The sequence below is a fragment of the Passer domesticus genome, chromosome 9, assembly GCF_036417665.1.
Source record: "Passer domesticus isolate bPasDom1 chromosome 9, bPasDom1.hap1, whole genome shotgun sequence".
NCBI classification, from domain to species: Eukaryota; Metazoa; Chordata; class Aves; order Passeriformes; family Passeridae; genus Passer; species Passer domesticus.
In genome coordinates, this window is record NC_087482.1 from 12,548,816 (window position 1) to 12,566,851 (window position 18,036).

Sequence of the window (18,036 nt, forward strand, 5' to 3'; positions counted from 1 at the left end):
ATGGTGAGCTGGGATTTTGCACTATGCATGAGCTAATTAAAGGGTGTATAATAATCGGTGATTCGGGAATAAAGATGAGACTTGTCGATCATCATATGGTGAGCGAGTCTTCCTTCTCCATCACCAAGTCACCAGTCAGAGGTCCCAGGAAGAATGAAAACGACAAAGAGGAGAGCTCCAGAACACTCCCAGCTGCTCCCTGCTCCTTTCTCATGAACACAACTTCATTGGAAATATCTTTTTCAGAAGACTACTTAACTCCTGATTAGAGACCACAGTAATGACATTAAAGCTATACAGAAACTTGTGCAATAACATGATAGTGTGTAGTTTGAAAATTAAATGCATAGCTAGGTATTAAAAAATACTTTCCAGCGATTGTTTTCTTGTCTCTGTATCTGGCAGAGGTCAAGTAGCTTTAGTTGCTGATCAACTCTATGTGATTAAAAAAAAAAAAACTAAAAAAAAACAAAAACAAAAACAAAGCACAGTCCAGCCACTTTCAGTCTTCAGTAAACCCCATCAATTTCTCCCTGCTTTGTGCTCCTGGTCATTACAGGTGGGACTGCGGAAGAGCCGTGCCAGCCATAGAGAAGAAGGATCCTGCTTCACAGGGAGGAAGAGAGCGTTAACACAGAAGCACTCCCAGTCCAAGTATCTCCAAAGTGTCCTGGAGGAGATGGAGCTCATCCGGAGCTCCGGGGATGGGGAGGTTGAAGAAACCATCCTGTTCAGTCAGGAGCTGGAGAAGGAGCTGGAGAGCTCTCAGGAAGCTCTGGTCAGCCTGGAAGATTGCAACCGTCACCTGAAGAGGGAGCAGGCAGAGATGAGGAGGAAGGTGGAAGAGGCCAGACAGGCTGTCCTGAACAGTCTTGGCAAAGTGAAGGAGCTGGAAGTGAGAGCTAACGAGGTGCCACATCTGCAAATACACATCCAACAGCTGGAATCACAACTGCAGCACTACAGGTAGGTTGGAGTCTGACAAAAAGTGCCTATAAAATCACTGGCTTGGGGCACAAGTGAGTTTGAGAATCTCTGGCTGGGGCTTATTAGATGTCTCCAAAACACCTTGTGAAATCTGGCCAGAGGGAAATGAGAAGCTGCTCATGCATTTTCTTGGTAGGGGTCTTTAGGAGATGTGGGAGCCTTCCAGGCGAAAGTCAGGGTGCAGATCTACAGAGAGCTGACGTTACTCTTCAGACACACAATGACAGAACTCAGCACGGTAATGCTTCAAGAAAGCCTCAAAACAAATTGCTTACAGTCCTTCAGAAACCATTTCCAGCACACTTACTTTTTTTGCTGCCTTTCCTGGTCCTTAGGTCCCATCCCAAGCCAGCTGTAATCAGATGGCTGAGTCTCCATTTCATATAAAAGCTCTTCAGCTTGTCCTAGGAATTGGGGAAAAGCACACAAGGACAACTTCTGGCCAGTGGTTTGAAACTTGCTGTGACTTCATTGCTTCTTCACTGACAGAACAGGTGATAGAGGAGAGAAGCTGAAACGTTCCTAAACCCACAAGATAATAGAGTGGGAATCTGAAACAAAAACCACTAGCCAACTAAACCCCACTTTTGCAATAGCATAAATAAATGCTTGCAGAAGTCAGAAAGTTGGTCACAAATGTAATAGTCCACTGCTCTTGTTGCTTTTGTTGAGGGGAAGAGATGGGTTGGCTGAGGCGGGGAGAGGGAGGGACAGCTGGGAACACACAGGGTTCTATCACTTGACAAAAGTGTCACTTGTCCTGTTGCTTAAGTCTGGCTGGGTTTCAGTTGCTGTTACCCGCCCTGTTGAAGTCTGGCTGCGTTTCAGTCACCACTCCAGTGAACAGTTTTCCCCCTTGCCAGGTGCCACACAGAGTTTGTGAGCAGGGTCTGGATTTGGCCAGAACTAATGCTGCAAGGTAGGGCTGGAGAGGAATGGGGGGGATTTGGGTGTTCTGCAGGAAGCACTGCCAATTGGAGATATCTCTCCTGAGAATTCACCTTAACTGGCTTGGTGAGCCACAGGTTTCCTCCAGCTAAAGTCCACTTTCTTCCAGAGAGGATCATATTCAAGAAAGAGTCCAACCTGTAAGCTTTACACACTGCTCATGTTTATAGTTTCATATTTATCAAGGAAATGCTTTCTCCTTTTAGGCTCAGATTTTAAAAGCTCTTTTAGCATCTAAATCCCTCTTCTAGACCTTCATCTGAGACCTACTTGCTATCACTTAGATCTGAAATCCCAGCCATGACCTGAAGTTATAATCCCTAATGCAGGAAACAACAGTTTGCATTTAGTCAAGTGTTTAAGTACCTGCAAGTGATTAAATGTTGTCCTGAATTGGAGTGTGTAATTATAATCACCTATTCCTGATTTCATATTCCAGACTCATATTCCTGCAATCTGTATGACTTAAACATGAACTTCTTCTGAGAGCACAAGTTCCTGTGCCAGGGTTTGAACTGCCCCTGTCATGTCACTGGGTTCCTAAACCAGCCTAGTTGACCAAATAGTTCATAGTTCTTTTCTTCAGGTGCCCATCCTGATCTTCCTACTCTGATGCGTGTGCCAGGTTTGTGTCTGGACTATCTTTCAGCTTTTACTTTTTAATCCCTGTCAAGTTAGTGAGTCAGCTCAACTTTAAAGGTACATTTCAATAAATTCCTTCCTGAAAAGCTTGAGTTCAATTCATTTCAGTGCAAAAGACATCACAAGAAATTGTATACTTACCATTGGTGTTGTATCAAGAGTGTGTAGTTGCCAGTGCCTGATGACAGGAGAGTTTAGGAAGTCAGGCAAATCCCATTTTTATGCAGTGCCCAGGGATTTATTCTCACAGGACAAATCATTGGTCACTATTCCCTAAACTCCCTTTTTCCCCCCCTCTAAGTTCTGCTGCAGCACAAGGTGACATCTTCCATGTTCTAATGGAATCCTATGATTTTTAAGTGTTGTTTCTAAAAATACCACACATTAAAATATTACTACAGTACAAATGTCACATCTACTGCTTCTTTCACCCATTGAGCCATTTGCCCTGTCAGAAATGGAAACTGGATTGGTTTGACGTGAATTGTTCTTGCCAAATATGAGTTGGCTTTGTTTTCTGTACTAGATTGGAGGTGGCTTAGAAATCAATTACTTAATAAAGTGTCCATATTCTTTTTCTCTGTAAGAGCATTGGAGGTGTCTTGGTGTGAAAAGACAGCTTTTGCTAAGGAAGGCAGGAGCCTTCCGTGAAATGGACAATGTCAACCCCCTCCCTTCAAATTGCTGTAATTTTGAAATTAAAAAGTTCTCAGTTAAAGATATGGGAATAGGAATAACAGTTCTTTACTAGGAAAACTGAAAATACAAATGCAACAGTACAAACAAAAAAAACCCAAAACCCACAGCCAGAGTCAGAGCAGGACCTGACACCCTGTGGGTCAGTGTAGCAGGCCCAGGGGCTGCAAGGCCTCCTTGGCGGTCAGACGCCTGAGCTAGGAAATGCCAGGTCAGCATGACTGGACCCTAGCAGCCCCTCTCTTCCGCCTTTCCGACCCTGCTTATCTCTCTGTAAGCCCATAGGTCACTTTCCCCTGACCCTTTCTCTTGGACAGTTTTCAAAACCCCTGTAGGGTATAAAACCCCCCGATTCTGCCCGGTTCGGCAGAAGAGTTGTCACTGGGAACCTTCGTGGCACACCTGCATAAAGAATCCTGTGGAACCCCACACGGCCTTCTCCTCTCTCTCCCTGCGTCTGCTGCTGCAGCACCTAGCAAGCCACGAGCTGAAATCACTGAGCTGATAATCACTAAGAGCTGAAAATCACTATAGCTTGCCTAGGCTGCTTGAGCCTCCACTGAGTTATCCTGGCTCCGGCACCCTGCTGGGCATCAGCCTGGTGGGAAACTGCTGTGATAAACTGGCACCCGAACTGAGTGCTGGACCTGGCATTTCAGAGGAGCAGCATTTCTTCTTGAAATTGTCACTGCCTTTGCTCACCAGACGTCCTGGAAGAAGAAGCCCTCCGTTTTAGCAGGACTCTTCTGAAAGGCTGTCAGTCGACCCTCAAACCGCTGACATCTGGGCACAAAAAGTGCTCGAGGAGACTGATTCAGCAGACTACCTGCTGGCAGACCTTTGACCCACATCTGGCTGAAGAAGTGTAAGTTTTGAAACAGCCTTTCTTGCACGCAAAAAACTTTTTCCTTGGGTCCTTTTTTTTTTTTTTCTTTTTTCTTTTTTTTTCTGCTGGCAGGGAACGGGAACATGGGATCGAAGCTCAGTACGTTAAAACAATCCCAGAACGAGAGAGATTTATATTTACTAATCCTAGAAATCCTATCTTCTAACAACTTTTCTTTTTCTAAAGGTAACCTTTCAAAAACTAACCTGAAAAAATTTATAAAATGGATTCTTTCCCACTTTCCAGATACTAACACACACACTACCACTTTAGACTCCTTTTGGGATACAATTGGGACCACGATATATAAGTTTCAAACTAACCAAGATTTTTCTGTAACTCAGTTTATCCCTATATTTCACATTATAACCAAAGCCATAGAAACAACTAACAAAAAACCTGTAACTTCAGTGCGAGCCTTTTATGAACAGAGTGCTAACTTATCTGTTTCACCAGAACCCTTTCCATCAAATGCTAATCGTGCTGATAACATTCCTTCACCCTCCACTCTTCCCCTGGTTCCTAGTGTCCTGCCGTCCCCCCTCCCCTTGTGCCACCTCCCCCACCCCTGCCGTGCCCGAGGCTCCTGCCTGTGTCCCCCCCTCCCCCTTGGACGTGAATTCCACTGTGCAGCCCGCGGCATCCTGCGAGCGACCTTGCTCTGCGTTATCTCCAAGTGCAACTGCTCCTGTTTCCGTTTTGGCTCAGAGAATTACTGCCTTTCCAGTAGATTATAAAAAGGAAAAAAGGGGCGGTGCTACTACTAGAAAGACATGGGAACCTATTACAAATAAAGAACTTGTACAAAAGAACATGGCAGAAGTTCACATAGTTTTAGAAATTCCCTAGAATCTACATTCTCAGCACATGTTCTGGTACCCCACGATATTAAAAATATTGCCCAGTGCCTCCTTTCTCCCGCCGAGTACATGCTTTGGGAAAGGCATTGGAAAAAGCAATTAAAAACATTATCAGATAACTATGCTGCTGATGCTGATAAGTCAAACTTTACACTCGAACAGCTGGCTGGTGAAGGGGATTTGCAGAAACCCTCTCACCAAGCTGATACCTTACCTAAGACAACACTACAAGACATGGTTATTGCAGCAGAAACCTCCTTACTTCTTACCCCTGATGACTCTATCTCTACCCAACACTTTTCTAGTATTAAACAAGGAATAGATGAAAGCTTTATCAAATTTGTAGATAGAATTAAGGATGCTCTGGAAAAACAGATAGAGAGCACAGAGGCAAGAAAAGAACTGTTGTGCAAGCTTCCCATGAGTAACTCAAATGAAAAATGTAAAGCAATTCTGAGAGCCTTACCCTTAGACACAGAACCTGCCATAGAGCAAATGCTGGAAAGCTGCACACGCCACCTGTCCACTGAAGATACAGTAGCCCGAGAAGTTACTAAGGGTATTGCAGAAGGAGTTTCTAGTGCATATGCAGTAATAGCTTCTAAAGACCAGGTCCGCTGCTACCACTGCGGAGACGTTGGACATTGTATAAAGGACTGTCCAGAGAGGTCACCTCCCAGGTACCCTCACAATTTCTACCAAAGGTCCCAGAATCAGCAGTACTATCAGCCGCGTCCGGGAAACTTCCAGTGGAGCGTGGTGGGGCCCCACGCAAGGACACCAAATCAAAGGCCATCCAGAGCCAGTCATGCAACATCCCAGGAGATTCCAGACCACATGAGGAGGACCCAACACACAGAGCAATACCGAGGGGAACCTGCCAGCTACTGGTAACTGCTATGTCCATTGACTTTAAAAATGACAATGTTTATTGTGTTCCCACAAGCAAACGTGGGCCAAAAGGTGGTCCTTCTAACATCCTAATTATAGGTGATACTCTCCGTAGCCCAAAGGAAGTATTTGTTGTTCCAGAAGTACAAACAGTGTACTCGGGACAAGTAATCTCTGTCCAGATGTACTGCACAGACTTACCATTTTTTCTTCCAAAGGGTACTCCGTTTGCACAAGCCTTTTTACTCCCTAAGAATCACAGGGAACAGCTTCCTCTAAACCCCACAGCAATGTGGACACAAGCTGTGGGACCGAGTAAGCCTGTCATCGAGTGCAGTGTTACCTGCAGAGGAGAAAAGATCCACCTACCAGGGATGCTGGACACCAGTGCAGACGTGACCATCATCACCCGCTCAGAATGGCCAGCACACTGGGAACTACAACCTGTGGCAGGCATGATTACAGGGATCGGTGGAGCTACAGTTTCCATGCAGAGCAAGAACTACATCCTTGTTGAAGGGCCTGAAGGCAAGTTGGCAACCATCTGCCCATTCGTGGTAAGGGCCCCCCTCACCTTGTACGGACGGGACATTTTATGTCAGTGGGGTGCTTCCCTATGTATATTCCCAGTCCGGATTTCTAACTGGGGCCACTGAGGAGCGCGCACTGCCAGACACTCCTCGTCTCACCTGGAAATGCCATAACCCGATCTGGATCGAGCAGTGGCCCCTCTCTAAAGTCAAACTGCGCGCACTACATGCCCTTGTGGATGAACAGCTCGCCAAAGGCCACATTGTAGAGACCACCAGCCCTTGGAATTCTCCAGTCTTCGTACTACAAAAGCCTGGAATGGACAGGTGGAGGCTCCTCCACAATCTTTGCAAAATCAACGAGGTCATCGAGGACATGGGTCACCTCCAGCCTGGCCTGCCCTCACCATTGATGCTGCCTAGAGACTGGACACTTGCTATCATTGATATTAAAGACTGTTTCTTCAGCATCCCGCTGCATCCCCAGGACGCCCCACGGTTTGCCTTCTCCGTCCCCTCTCTTAACAGAGAGGCTCCACTCAAAAGATATCATTGGCTTTTTCTTCCTATAGGTCTCAAGTGCAGTCCCACTCTATGCCAGTGGTATGTTGCTCACATCCTGTTGCCTGTTCGGAACCTATTCCCAGACGCAATCATCCATCACTATATGGACGATATCCTGGTCTGTGCACCAGAAAAAACGTACTTGGACAAAGCAGTTAAAAGGACTATTGAAACCATAGAAAAGGCAGGATTCGAGATCCGTGAGGACAAAATACAGTACACCAACCCATGGACTTACCTTGGACTCCAGATCCGGGAAAGGACCATCGTACCCCAGCAGCTCGCCATCCGAGACAACCCAAAAACTCTGAGAGACTTACACAGTCTGTGCGGATCCATCAGCTGGGTACATCCACTGCTAGGAATTACAACAGAGGACCTCGCTCCACTGTTCAACCTTCTTTGGGGCAAGGAGGATCTGGACTCTCCATGCACTCTAACACCAGAGGCCCGAGATGCCATCACCAAGGTCCAAGAAGCCCTGTCTTCACGCAAAGCCCATCGCTTTGAGCCCAGCCTGCCTTTCCAGTTCGTCATTCTGGGAAAAGCACCTTGGTTCTATGGACTGATCTTCCAATGGGACACTCAACTTTGAGACCCTTTACTAATACTGGAATGGATCTTTACAAATAACCAACCCACAAAGACAATTACCACCTTCCAAGAAATTATGGCACATTTACTAAAAAAGGCTAGAACTCGCCTCCACTCCCTTGCAGGGTGTGAGTTCACATGCATATATTTGCCAGTGACCACTGGGGACCTGGAACATTTGCTCCAGACCAATGAAAATCTCCAGTATGCCTTAGACAGCTATACAGGCCAAATTTCAGTACATATCCCAAAACATAAGCTTTTTAATTGTGATGTAACCTTTCATCTGACCCCAAAATTAATCCAAAGTAGAACACCTCTCAAAGCTCTAACCATCTTTACAGATGGCTCAGGGTCATCCCACAAGTCAGTAATGACATGGAAAGACCCTAAGACCCAAAACTGGGAATCTGACACGGAAATAGTGGAGCGCTCTCCACAGATTGCAGAATTAGCAGCTGTTATCAGAGCCTTTGAGAAATTCAAAAATGAACCTTTTAATCTGGTCACATAAGATTCAGCTTATGTTGCTGGCATAGCTATGAGAGCAGAACATGCTCTTCTCAAAGAGGTTTCCAATCCAAAGTTATACCAATTGATTTCTACATTAACACGCTTAATTTCCCACAGAAAACAACCTTACCATATAATGCACATGAGGTCACACACTGACCTCCCAGGTTTCATTACAGAAGGGAACAGGAAAGCAGACACCTTAGCCATGGCAATAGAGACTGCTAATGTCCCTAACATCTGTGCCCAGGCAAAGTTGTCACATGCGTTTTTTCATCAAAATGTGCCTGCCCTTATCAGAATGTTCAAGCATTCAAAAGATCAAGCAGAAGCTATTGTTGCCACATGCCCGAACTGTCAAAACTACCAGATACCATCTATGGGGACGGGAGTTTAAACAGGTTTAAACAGCTGCCAGCTGTGGCAGACAGATGTAACCCACTTTGCACCTTTTGGAAGGTCAAAATACTTGCATGTATCGGTCGATACATTTTCAGGAGCAGTACTTGGATCAACACAACCAGGAAAAACTGCGCAGCACACCATAAAACATTTCTTCCTGGCCTTTGCTACCCTGGGAGTACCAAAGGAGATCAAAACAGACAATGGACCTGCCTATACCTCTCACAAGTTGAAAGAGTTCTTCAGTGACTGGGGAATAGAACATAAGACAGGTATACCTGCAAACCCCACAGGACAATCCATCCTAGAAAGGACGCATCAAACCCTCAAAAGAGTCCTCAATCAGCAATAGAGAGAAACAAAAATCATTTCTCCAGTTGCAAGACTTTGCAAGGCTCTCTATGTCATCAGCTTCTTGAACTGTACAACATCAGAGCCTGATCCACCAATACTTCACCACTTTGCACATACCACCCCAGCAAAGCTCACTGAGAAACCACCTGTGCTCCTGAGTGGGAGGCAGAGCTGAGGGAGTGCCTTGGAGGGCACCAGTCACCCAGGTGCCCTCACTGCCACTCAGGCCTGAATGAGAAATTGAATCACTTTCCATTAAGGTCCCCCTAGATGGAAGAACCAAGACACAGGAGACAGCAAGTCTCTGGAGGCAGCCAAATCTCTGCACAAGATGCTGAGTGATCTGGAGAGGTGCCATGGTGAGTGCATTTCCCTCATGCTTCCCCTGGGACTCAGCAGCTGGGGGCTCTGGCTGCACATCTGGACACGCCGTGCGCGGCACAGCGGGAAGGGATCCATGGCAGCCTCGCTGCCCCGCTGCTGCTTTCACGCCCTGCAGGGCTGTTTCCCATCCTGGCCTGGCTGCAGCTTCTGCCCAGCCCCTGCAGGAAGGCATTTGGCATCTGCCACCAGGGAGCCCAAACTGCACCATGGGCCATGCCCACCCTGAGATCCCCTGCAATTTCCCAGTCTCCAGGCAGATCACGAGAGGTGGTGGTTTGGAGAAGGGAGGGGCCTGTCCAATCCCAAAAGCTCATCTGATTTCCTGATCATTGTCCGTGACTTTCACCAGTATTAGCTTCTGAAGACGATATCTCCCTGATGGGGAACTGTCCCATCTGATACATCTGTCCCTTTTATTTCTCAAGCGATGACCCAAAAGCTGGCACAGAAGGTGGCTGTTCCAGGAAGAAGCAGTGGCTCAGTGGCAGCCTCTTCTGCAGGAGAACAGGCGGTTCCAGGCACTGGCACAGCAGGTGATTGCTCCAGTGTCTCCTGACAGGGCCTGACTGTCCCCTGGGGCTGGGGGAGCAGTCATGGGGCAGGGAGGGCCAGAGGTGGCAGTGGCTGCTCAGGGATGGCTTTGGCCCGTGTCCCTGGCAGCAGCCACTGCCCAAGCAGCTGCGCTGCCCCCGGGCTCTCCTCCCAGCCTGCTGGGCTTTGTTGGCTGGCACAGCCTGTGCCCAGGGCCGGCAAGGTGCCTACAGGCCCCAGCTCTGGGGGAAACAGAGAATGTCCTGCCCGTATCCACCGTGCTGCCAGCTCAGCAGTGCAGCACAGCACCGGCTCACGCTCCCCATTGCTCCCACAGACGTTATCAATGAAACAGGAATATATGCCCCGGATCCAGTGCGCTTCCCATGAATTGTCTGCCTCCAGGATGTGCGCAGGACATGCATGATAGGCATGGTGGTGACAGTGTTCACTGTGCCACTTGTGCTGATAGGCTGCTATCTTGGCATTCGCAAGCTGTACGAGAACAGATGGTCAGTTGTTGATTTTTCTCCACAGTTTTCTTATAACTCTGCTCCTGCATACGTAGCCTGACTGGGAGTCATGCTGCAGTGGACTTGTGGCCAGTCCGTGGTTGTCCAAATAACTCTGCTGAGGCTTCTGCTGCTGCCCCGTGCTTCCATTGGCCTCTTAATTACTGGGCCTTGTCCTGGTGGCCCGCTGGGGCAGCAGCCAGTGCTGGCTCCCACTGAGGCTGCCTGGCCAAGAGCAGCCCCAGGGGCACAGGGCAGAGGCAGAGCAAGTTCTCCACAGTAATTGGGCAGCACAGCTCAGGACAGGACAGGACAGTGCTTATTTAGTACCTCATGTAAAGTTTTACAGTAAGAGTGGTGTTGCAGGTCAAGCAAATTTGCTCCAGATCAGTGTTAAAACAAATCCAACATGATGAAGGTTTGGCTTTGGCCTTGAGACTTTCCTCTTTGTGTAGGCCTTGCTCTGGATTGATTCCAAATCAGTCTTGGAACTGGTTTTGGGTGAAGGCTCATCCCAGCCCTGAGCCTTGGCAGTTCTCTGGCCTCAAAGGGACAGCTGAGGCTGCACTGCACATGACTGGGATTCGGGGTTCCATTATCAAAGAGATTTGAGATGTTTAAATTACTGTATTCTTACTACATGGTTTTCTTTATGAAATTCATTCATTAGTTTTTAAAACTTAGTTGTAAAAAAACTTCTTCTTCAGTGCTTTTTCCCGTTTTTTGATATAGTCAGTGATGGCCTAATTATCTCATGACTGAATTAGAAGACTGTAAGTATTATAAAATGAAATAATGTTGACACTCTTATGTCTTCCACAGACTCCTGAAACTTATGTTGGTTTGATGTGACCAACAGAAGAGTTGGGCTCTGCTTTTAATTTAGACAAGCAGAAGAGCTGGAACCTGTTGAAAAGAGTCTCTTCACAGCTAAAGCAAACTGCCAGGGTTCTTTTTTTCCAGCTCTGGGCAGGACAATAAAAATCTCTCAGCAGTAAATCCTCCTGACCAGTAACTGATATAAACTAGGCATTTGGGCTGTTTGCTGCCTCACCCCGGAGTTCCTCAGAGCTGCAGCTCCCTGTTCTCTTGGCAGACAGGGGCTGGCTATGGATGACACTCACGTCTCTGGCCTGGTGCACACCAGGTCCACACATGAGCTGAGGGATCGTCCTTGCACACCCCATCCTGGAAGAACCCAGTTCATTGATGAGTCTGACACAATTTGGTGCATGGCAGCAAAAGAAGGCAAAATAAAGGCTAGAATTGGTACCATTCTGTAATATGTGATATAGGTAATTTGTGCTTATGTAGAATATGAGAGGAAGATATGTTATAATGTTTAAAAGAAATACACAAAAGCATTTTCAAATCCACATGGAATTGCTTCATGCTTAGAGACTGCTGCATGTCATTGCAAAACTGCAGACAGCAGGAAGGAGGGGGTCTAATTTGCAATTAAAAGAGCCTAGCTGGGGAAGGAGATGGATCATTTCTCAAAGGCCACCTGGGCGGTCAACGCTCATCAAGCACTGAGATTGAGATAGCAGAAGTTATCAGGGAACTTGCATCCCAATACCAGGTTCCCCCTACCATCAGCATTCACAGCTTGCCAGGAACCACATTGTCCAGTGCAACTTGGAGAAAGAGGACATCATGAATGTGTTTGACTATGAAAAGAACAAGAGAGACGCTGCCTCGAGCAACAGAAAGGGTATAAAACCTGACTGTACCAGACTGCCTTAGTGAACAGAGCGGGTCTGATGCGATAGAGGTCGGATCAGTGTTCACCCAGTGTCCATCCAGGCTCAATGCTGTCCCTTTGATTGTGGATCTCAAAACTGTATATCAGTCGCACAATAAATTATATACATATATTTATTATTATTAAATTGGTTTGATCAGTTTTTATCTACAACAATCTTAGTGACCCCTACATGATCTGATTTAGGGGTTCTGGGGACCCCCTTCCTCTGGTCAGGATGTGCCCTGGTCATTTCAGTGGCCCAACAAGGTTGGGAAGCCCTGTAGGACCAATCAGACAAACCAAAAGCTAAAAGATACAATCTGGGACGAGATTTAAAGAAAAAAAGGGGGCCCAAAAATAGCTCTCAGGTATTTGGAGGTGGGTCTCCGAGGCTGCGGCAACATTTTTTCACTCATAGAAGTCTACGTGCACGAAGAATCCACACGGAAAAAAGAATCATATCATGTGGTTGAGTGAGGTGTGATTGAGCGCGTGTGTGAGACATGATACTATCACAAAGCGAGTGCAAACTCCAAGATCCCAGCTCCCCTCTCCCTCGAGGGAAGGGGTCGGTCAAGGGGGAAGCAGAGGAGCTCATTTCACACGTAAAGCCTGTAACTCCGGGGAGGGGAGTTCAGGGGTTTGATCACGGGCGGACCAGAAAGGGAGGGTACGTTCCCAGGCGTTCGGAAGCTGGTAAATTTTTTTGGTCCAGGACTTCAGTAAGTCCAGGTAAGAGAGCCTTCTACCAGTCGGCAAACCGACACTGTGAGCCTAGCAGGCTGGTAACGTTCAATTAGGATTAAAAACAGGTACGGTACTGATTCAGGGAAAACTTTAGGACTCATATCGAAATACAACACAGGAACACGGTATGGAGAGACTAAAAGAAATAGACTTGAGGAAGGTGGGGCAGAAAAAGAGTAAGACGCAGGGAAAAACTCAGGGTAAATCAAAAAAGGAACAGGAGAATGGTTTACCTGAAATTCCGAGAAATAGTCCATTGGGGTGGATGTTAGAACACTGGGAGGACTGCCTCAAGAGAAGTATGAGATCCAAGGAACGAATGATACATTATTGCATTGAGGTATGGGGAGGAAAAGAGATTAAAAGACACCTAACGTGGCTGATGTTTGGCACTTTCGAAAGGTGGACTTGCCGAGCTTTGCACGACTACGTGTACGATGAGTACCTGCCAGAAAGTGAGGAGATGAGCTATGCCAAACTATGGGAATATGCTATCACAGTTAAAACTTACAGGAGTGCCATGATTCAGGGAGAAACGTGGGAGCCCTTAGATAACCTTCCGCCTCCATATCCTCTGCAGGCTCAGGTTCCTTTGCCTGCATCCTTGGATCCTTCACACCCACCCACACAGGCACAGGCACCTCCGCTCCCAGTGCAGCAGCCGTAAGTCCTGCTCCCACAGGGACAGGCTTGGCTCCATAGTATCCACAAGATAGTGCTCAGCCCCCCCCCTACTGCTGCCAGTGGAAAGCAAGTGGCAAGCCTGTCATACTGGGGAAACCAGTTCTCCTCCAGCCAGCCGAATACGGCACAAGACAAGGAGGGTGGCCAATGATGATAGTGAGAGCGAGGAGGACAAACAGAATCTCTTTAAGAGAAATGCCCATTGCCCCAGGAATAATTTGGTACGTAAATGTACCAATTAATACTGAGGATGTAAGGGCTTTCAAGAAAGAGATGGGGAGTTTGATGGACAATCCGATAGGAGTAGCAGAAAGCTAGATGAATTCCTGGGGACAAGCGTATACACTTACGATGATATAACGGCATACGAAGGTCATTGTCTTATCATAAGGGATATGATAAGACAAGTGGCGATATGAGACTGGGATCACAGGAATCCCCAAGGGACATGGGGGAACCAGAAGTGGCCAGATCAGAGGCTATCATGGAATGCTCAGAATGAGGAGGACTGAACAAAAATGATAGAACTGAGAAATATGGTAATACAGGGTATAGGGAAAGCAGTGCCAAAAGAACAAAATATCAGTAAGGTATTCCGGGAATGCCAATGAAAAGATGAGACACCCACAGAATGGCTAGAGAGACTAAGGAAAGGACTTTGAATGCATTCGGGGACAGATCCGGACTCCCCTGTCAGGGAGGTTATGCTAAAAACACAATTCGTTGCGAAATCATGGGAGGATATATAGAGAAAACTAGAGAAAATAGAAGGCTGGCAGGAAAAAGGATTACAGAAATTACTAAGGAAGGCTCTAAAGGTTTATATGAGAAGAGACGAGGAACAACAAAAAGCACAGGCAAAGGTACTGGTGGCCGCCGTCAGGGAAGCCCAAAAGCAGGAACGGACTCAAGACTCTATGAAACCAACACAGAGTCATCCGCCTCCGAGAAAGCCAAACCTTCCTCAGAGAAGGCACTCAAACAGTAACAAGTACAACCCCGAGTGCTTTTACTGCAAGCCCAGGGAGCACCTTCGGAGGGAATGCAAGAAAAGAGTGAAGGATGAGAAAATCTTTCAGGAAGATTAGAGGTGTCAGGGGCTTTTTAATTTGGGGTCCAGAACATCCAACGAGCCCTTAATAAAATTAAAGACAAGACCCCGAAACAGGAATTAACTTTTCTAGTAGATTCAGGAGCAGAGCAGAGCACCATTCAGCGGCTGCCACCAGGATGTATAAGAAGCAAAGACACCATGGTGGTGATCGGATTGAAGGGAGACCTTTTTAAGGTACCTGTGATTAAAAATGTTAAGATAGAATCAAAGTTTTGCTTCGGGAATATGTTACTGGTGGAAGAGGCAGATTATAACCTACTAGGAAGGGATCTGATGGTAGCCCTGGGGATAAGTATAATTGCACAGGAGTCTCAACTCATGCTAAGTTTATATAAACTAACCACTGAGGACAAAAGCAAAATAAATTCAAAGGTTCGGCATACACAAGGAGAGGCTGGGAGGCTGCATATGGAGCCAATTTGTATTGAAATCGAAAGACCAGAGGATCCAGTTAGAATTAGAAATACCCTATACCTATGGAAGGTAGAAAAGGGCTGAAAGCAATAATAGAGGAATTCATCAGAAAAGGAACACTAGAACCGTGCATGTCTAGACATAATACTCCTATTCTGGCAGTATGGAAACCAGTTGGAAATTACAGATTAGTACAGTATTTGAGGGCTGTGAATGGGAGGACAAAAATGCTATTCCCCACAGTTTCCAATCCTTACACTCTGCTAAATAATATTTCTCCTGAGGGTACATGGTATAGCGTAATAGATTTAGAAGATGCTTTTTGGACCCGTCCTTTAGCTAAAGAAAGTAGGGACTATTTTGCATTTCAATGGGAGGATCCAGAGACGAATAGGAAGCAACAGCTCAGATGGACATCTGCCTCAGAGGTTCGTGGATTCACCAAACTCATTTGGACAGGCTCTTGAGCAATTTCTAAGCCAATTTGTACCGCCAGAGGGTATCAAGCTACTGCCGTATGCAGATGACTTACTGGTAGCAGGTCCTAAGGAGGAAGATGTAAGGGCCAGCACAATTTCATTGTTTCTTAGGAGACAAAGGATTAAAGGTCTCAAACTCCAAGTTACAGTTTACTGAGCCCGAGGTAAGATACTTGGGACGCTGGTTGTCCTGAAAGAGTGGCACGAATTGTTGCTTTACCCTCCCTGTGGACGAAGAGAGAAATCAGACAACTGTTGGGACTTTTAGGATATTGCAGGCAGTGGATCGAGGGATATAGTGAGAAGGTGAAGTTTTTCTATGAGAAATGGACCACTGATAGACTGAAATGGACACAGCAGGATGAGGAAGGATTTAAGCAGATAAAAGAGACCCTGACGGCAGCTCCGGTGTTGAGTTTGCCTGATATAAAAAGACAATTTCAGTTGTTTGTGGACATGAGTAGCCATACTGCTCACGGGGTACTAATGCAGGATTGGGCAGGGGATAAGAAACCAGTAGGATATGTATCTAAGCCTTTAGACCCGGTGGTAGCCCACTTGTCTGCAAGCTATTGTAGCTGTGGCATTATTAGTGGAGGAAGCGAAAAAGGTAACTTTTGGAGCCCCACTAGTGGTATACACTCCTCATAGTGTGAGGAACATATTGCAACAAAAGGTCGAGAAATGGCTCACTGATGCCAGGCTTTTGAAATATGAAGCCATATTAATCCACTCCCGTGATCTTGAACTACAACTGACTACTGCAAAAAATCTGGCACAATCTTGTTCAGGGAAGCCTCAGGGGAGCCAGTGCATGATTGCGTCGAGGTGGTGGAATTGCAGACCAAGATAAGACCTGACCTAGAGGAAGAGGAATTAGACGAGGGAGAGAAATGGTTTGTAGACGGCTCAGCCAGAGTCATAGAGGGGAATAGGAAATCTGGATATGCTGTAGTGGATGGTAAGATCAGAGAAGTAATAGAATCAGGACCCCTGAGTGTTAGCTGGTCAGCAGAAGCATGTGAATTATATGCAGTAATTACAGCCCTATGGAAATTAAAAGGCAAAAAGGGAACGGTTTTCATAGATTCTAAGCACTCGTTTGGGATAGTCCATACCTTCGGAAAAATTTGGGAGGAGCGAGGATTATTTAACACCAAGGGACGAGAACTAGTGCATGGAGAATTAATAAAGCAAATCTTAGAAGCCATCAGGGAGCCAGAGGCAATATCAATAGTCCATGTGAAAAGGCACCAAGCAGGAATGCAGTTCTGGACCCGAGGGAATAATCTAGCAGGGAAGCGAAAAACACTGCTCTATTGCAGGTAAGTACCCCAGAGATCAAAGAAAGCGGTACCCAGGAATATCCTCTGTATCCTTCTCCCAAAGAAATTGAAGGGTATGAGAAAATAGGGGGAAGATTAGAAGAAGGTAAGTGGAAATTACCAGATGGGAGAGAATTACTGTCTAAAGACTATACCAGAAGGATATTGAAAAGATTAAACCAGCAGACGCTTTGGGGCGCTCAGGCCCTTGCAGAACAGTTTCTAAAATTTTTCAGGTGTAAGAGGATTTATGAATTAGCCAAACAAGGAATACAGGGATGTATGGTTTGCCAGAAAGTTAATTGAGCCAGGGCACGACAGGTAGCATTGGGAAGGCGTCCAACAGCATACTGTCCTTTGGAGAGGATTCAAGTGGATTTTACAGAACTGCCTAAGGAAGGAAGATGCAAATTTTTACTAGTACTAGTGGACAAAATGACCCATTGGGTAAAGGCCTTTCCAAGCTCTAGGGCTATGACTCAGGCAGTATCAATATTTTTACTAGAAGAAATCATACCTCGATGTGGGTTGGTGAAATATACAGATTCAGATCAAAATATATAGATTCAGATCAAATTCTAAAATCATTAAGCAACTAGCAGGAGCCTTGGGGATCAGGTGGGAACACCATACTCCATGGCACCCACAGAGTTTGGGACAGGTTGAAAGGATGAACCAGACGCTGAAGGCTCAATTATCAAAGCTGATACTTGAAACCAAGATGTCCTGGTCAAAGTGCCTCCCCTTAGCTTTGCTAAACATCAGGACCATGCCCCATTCAGAGACAGGGCTGTCACCTTTTGAAATGTAATATGGGATGCTGGTAGGACACCCAAGAAAAGAGGATGGCCAGATACAGCCATACCTGATAGAGATAAGAATCTGCAGGAATTACGAAAGCAGGATATAATAACTCAGGGCACCCCCTTGGGGTTTGCTGTACATAGGCTACAGCCCAGGGATTGAGTGCTCATAAAAACATGGAGAGAGGTCCCTCTCTCCTCACTGGGAAGGCCCTTTTCTCATCCTATTGACCACAGACACCGCCATCGGGACAGCAGAGAAAGGCTGGACCCACGCGTCTCGAGTAAGAAAGATTGAGCACCGGGAGGAGATGCCTGAGTGGAAGGCTACCACTTCCCCTGGAGACCTAAAGATAACTTTATGTCGGCCAAGTAAATGACCAAACGGGATCAGATAAGTTGTGCAACTCCCAGGTGTAGATGTTATCC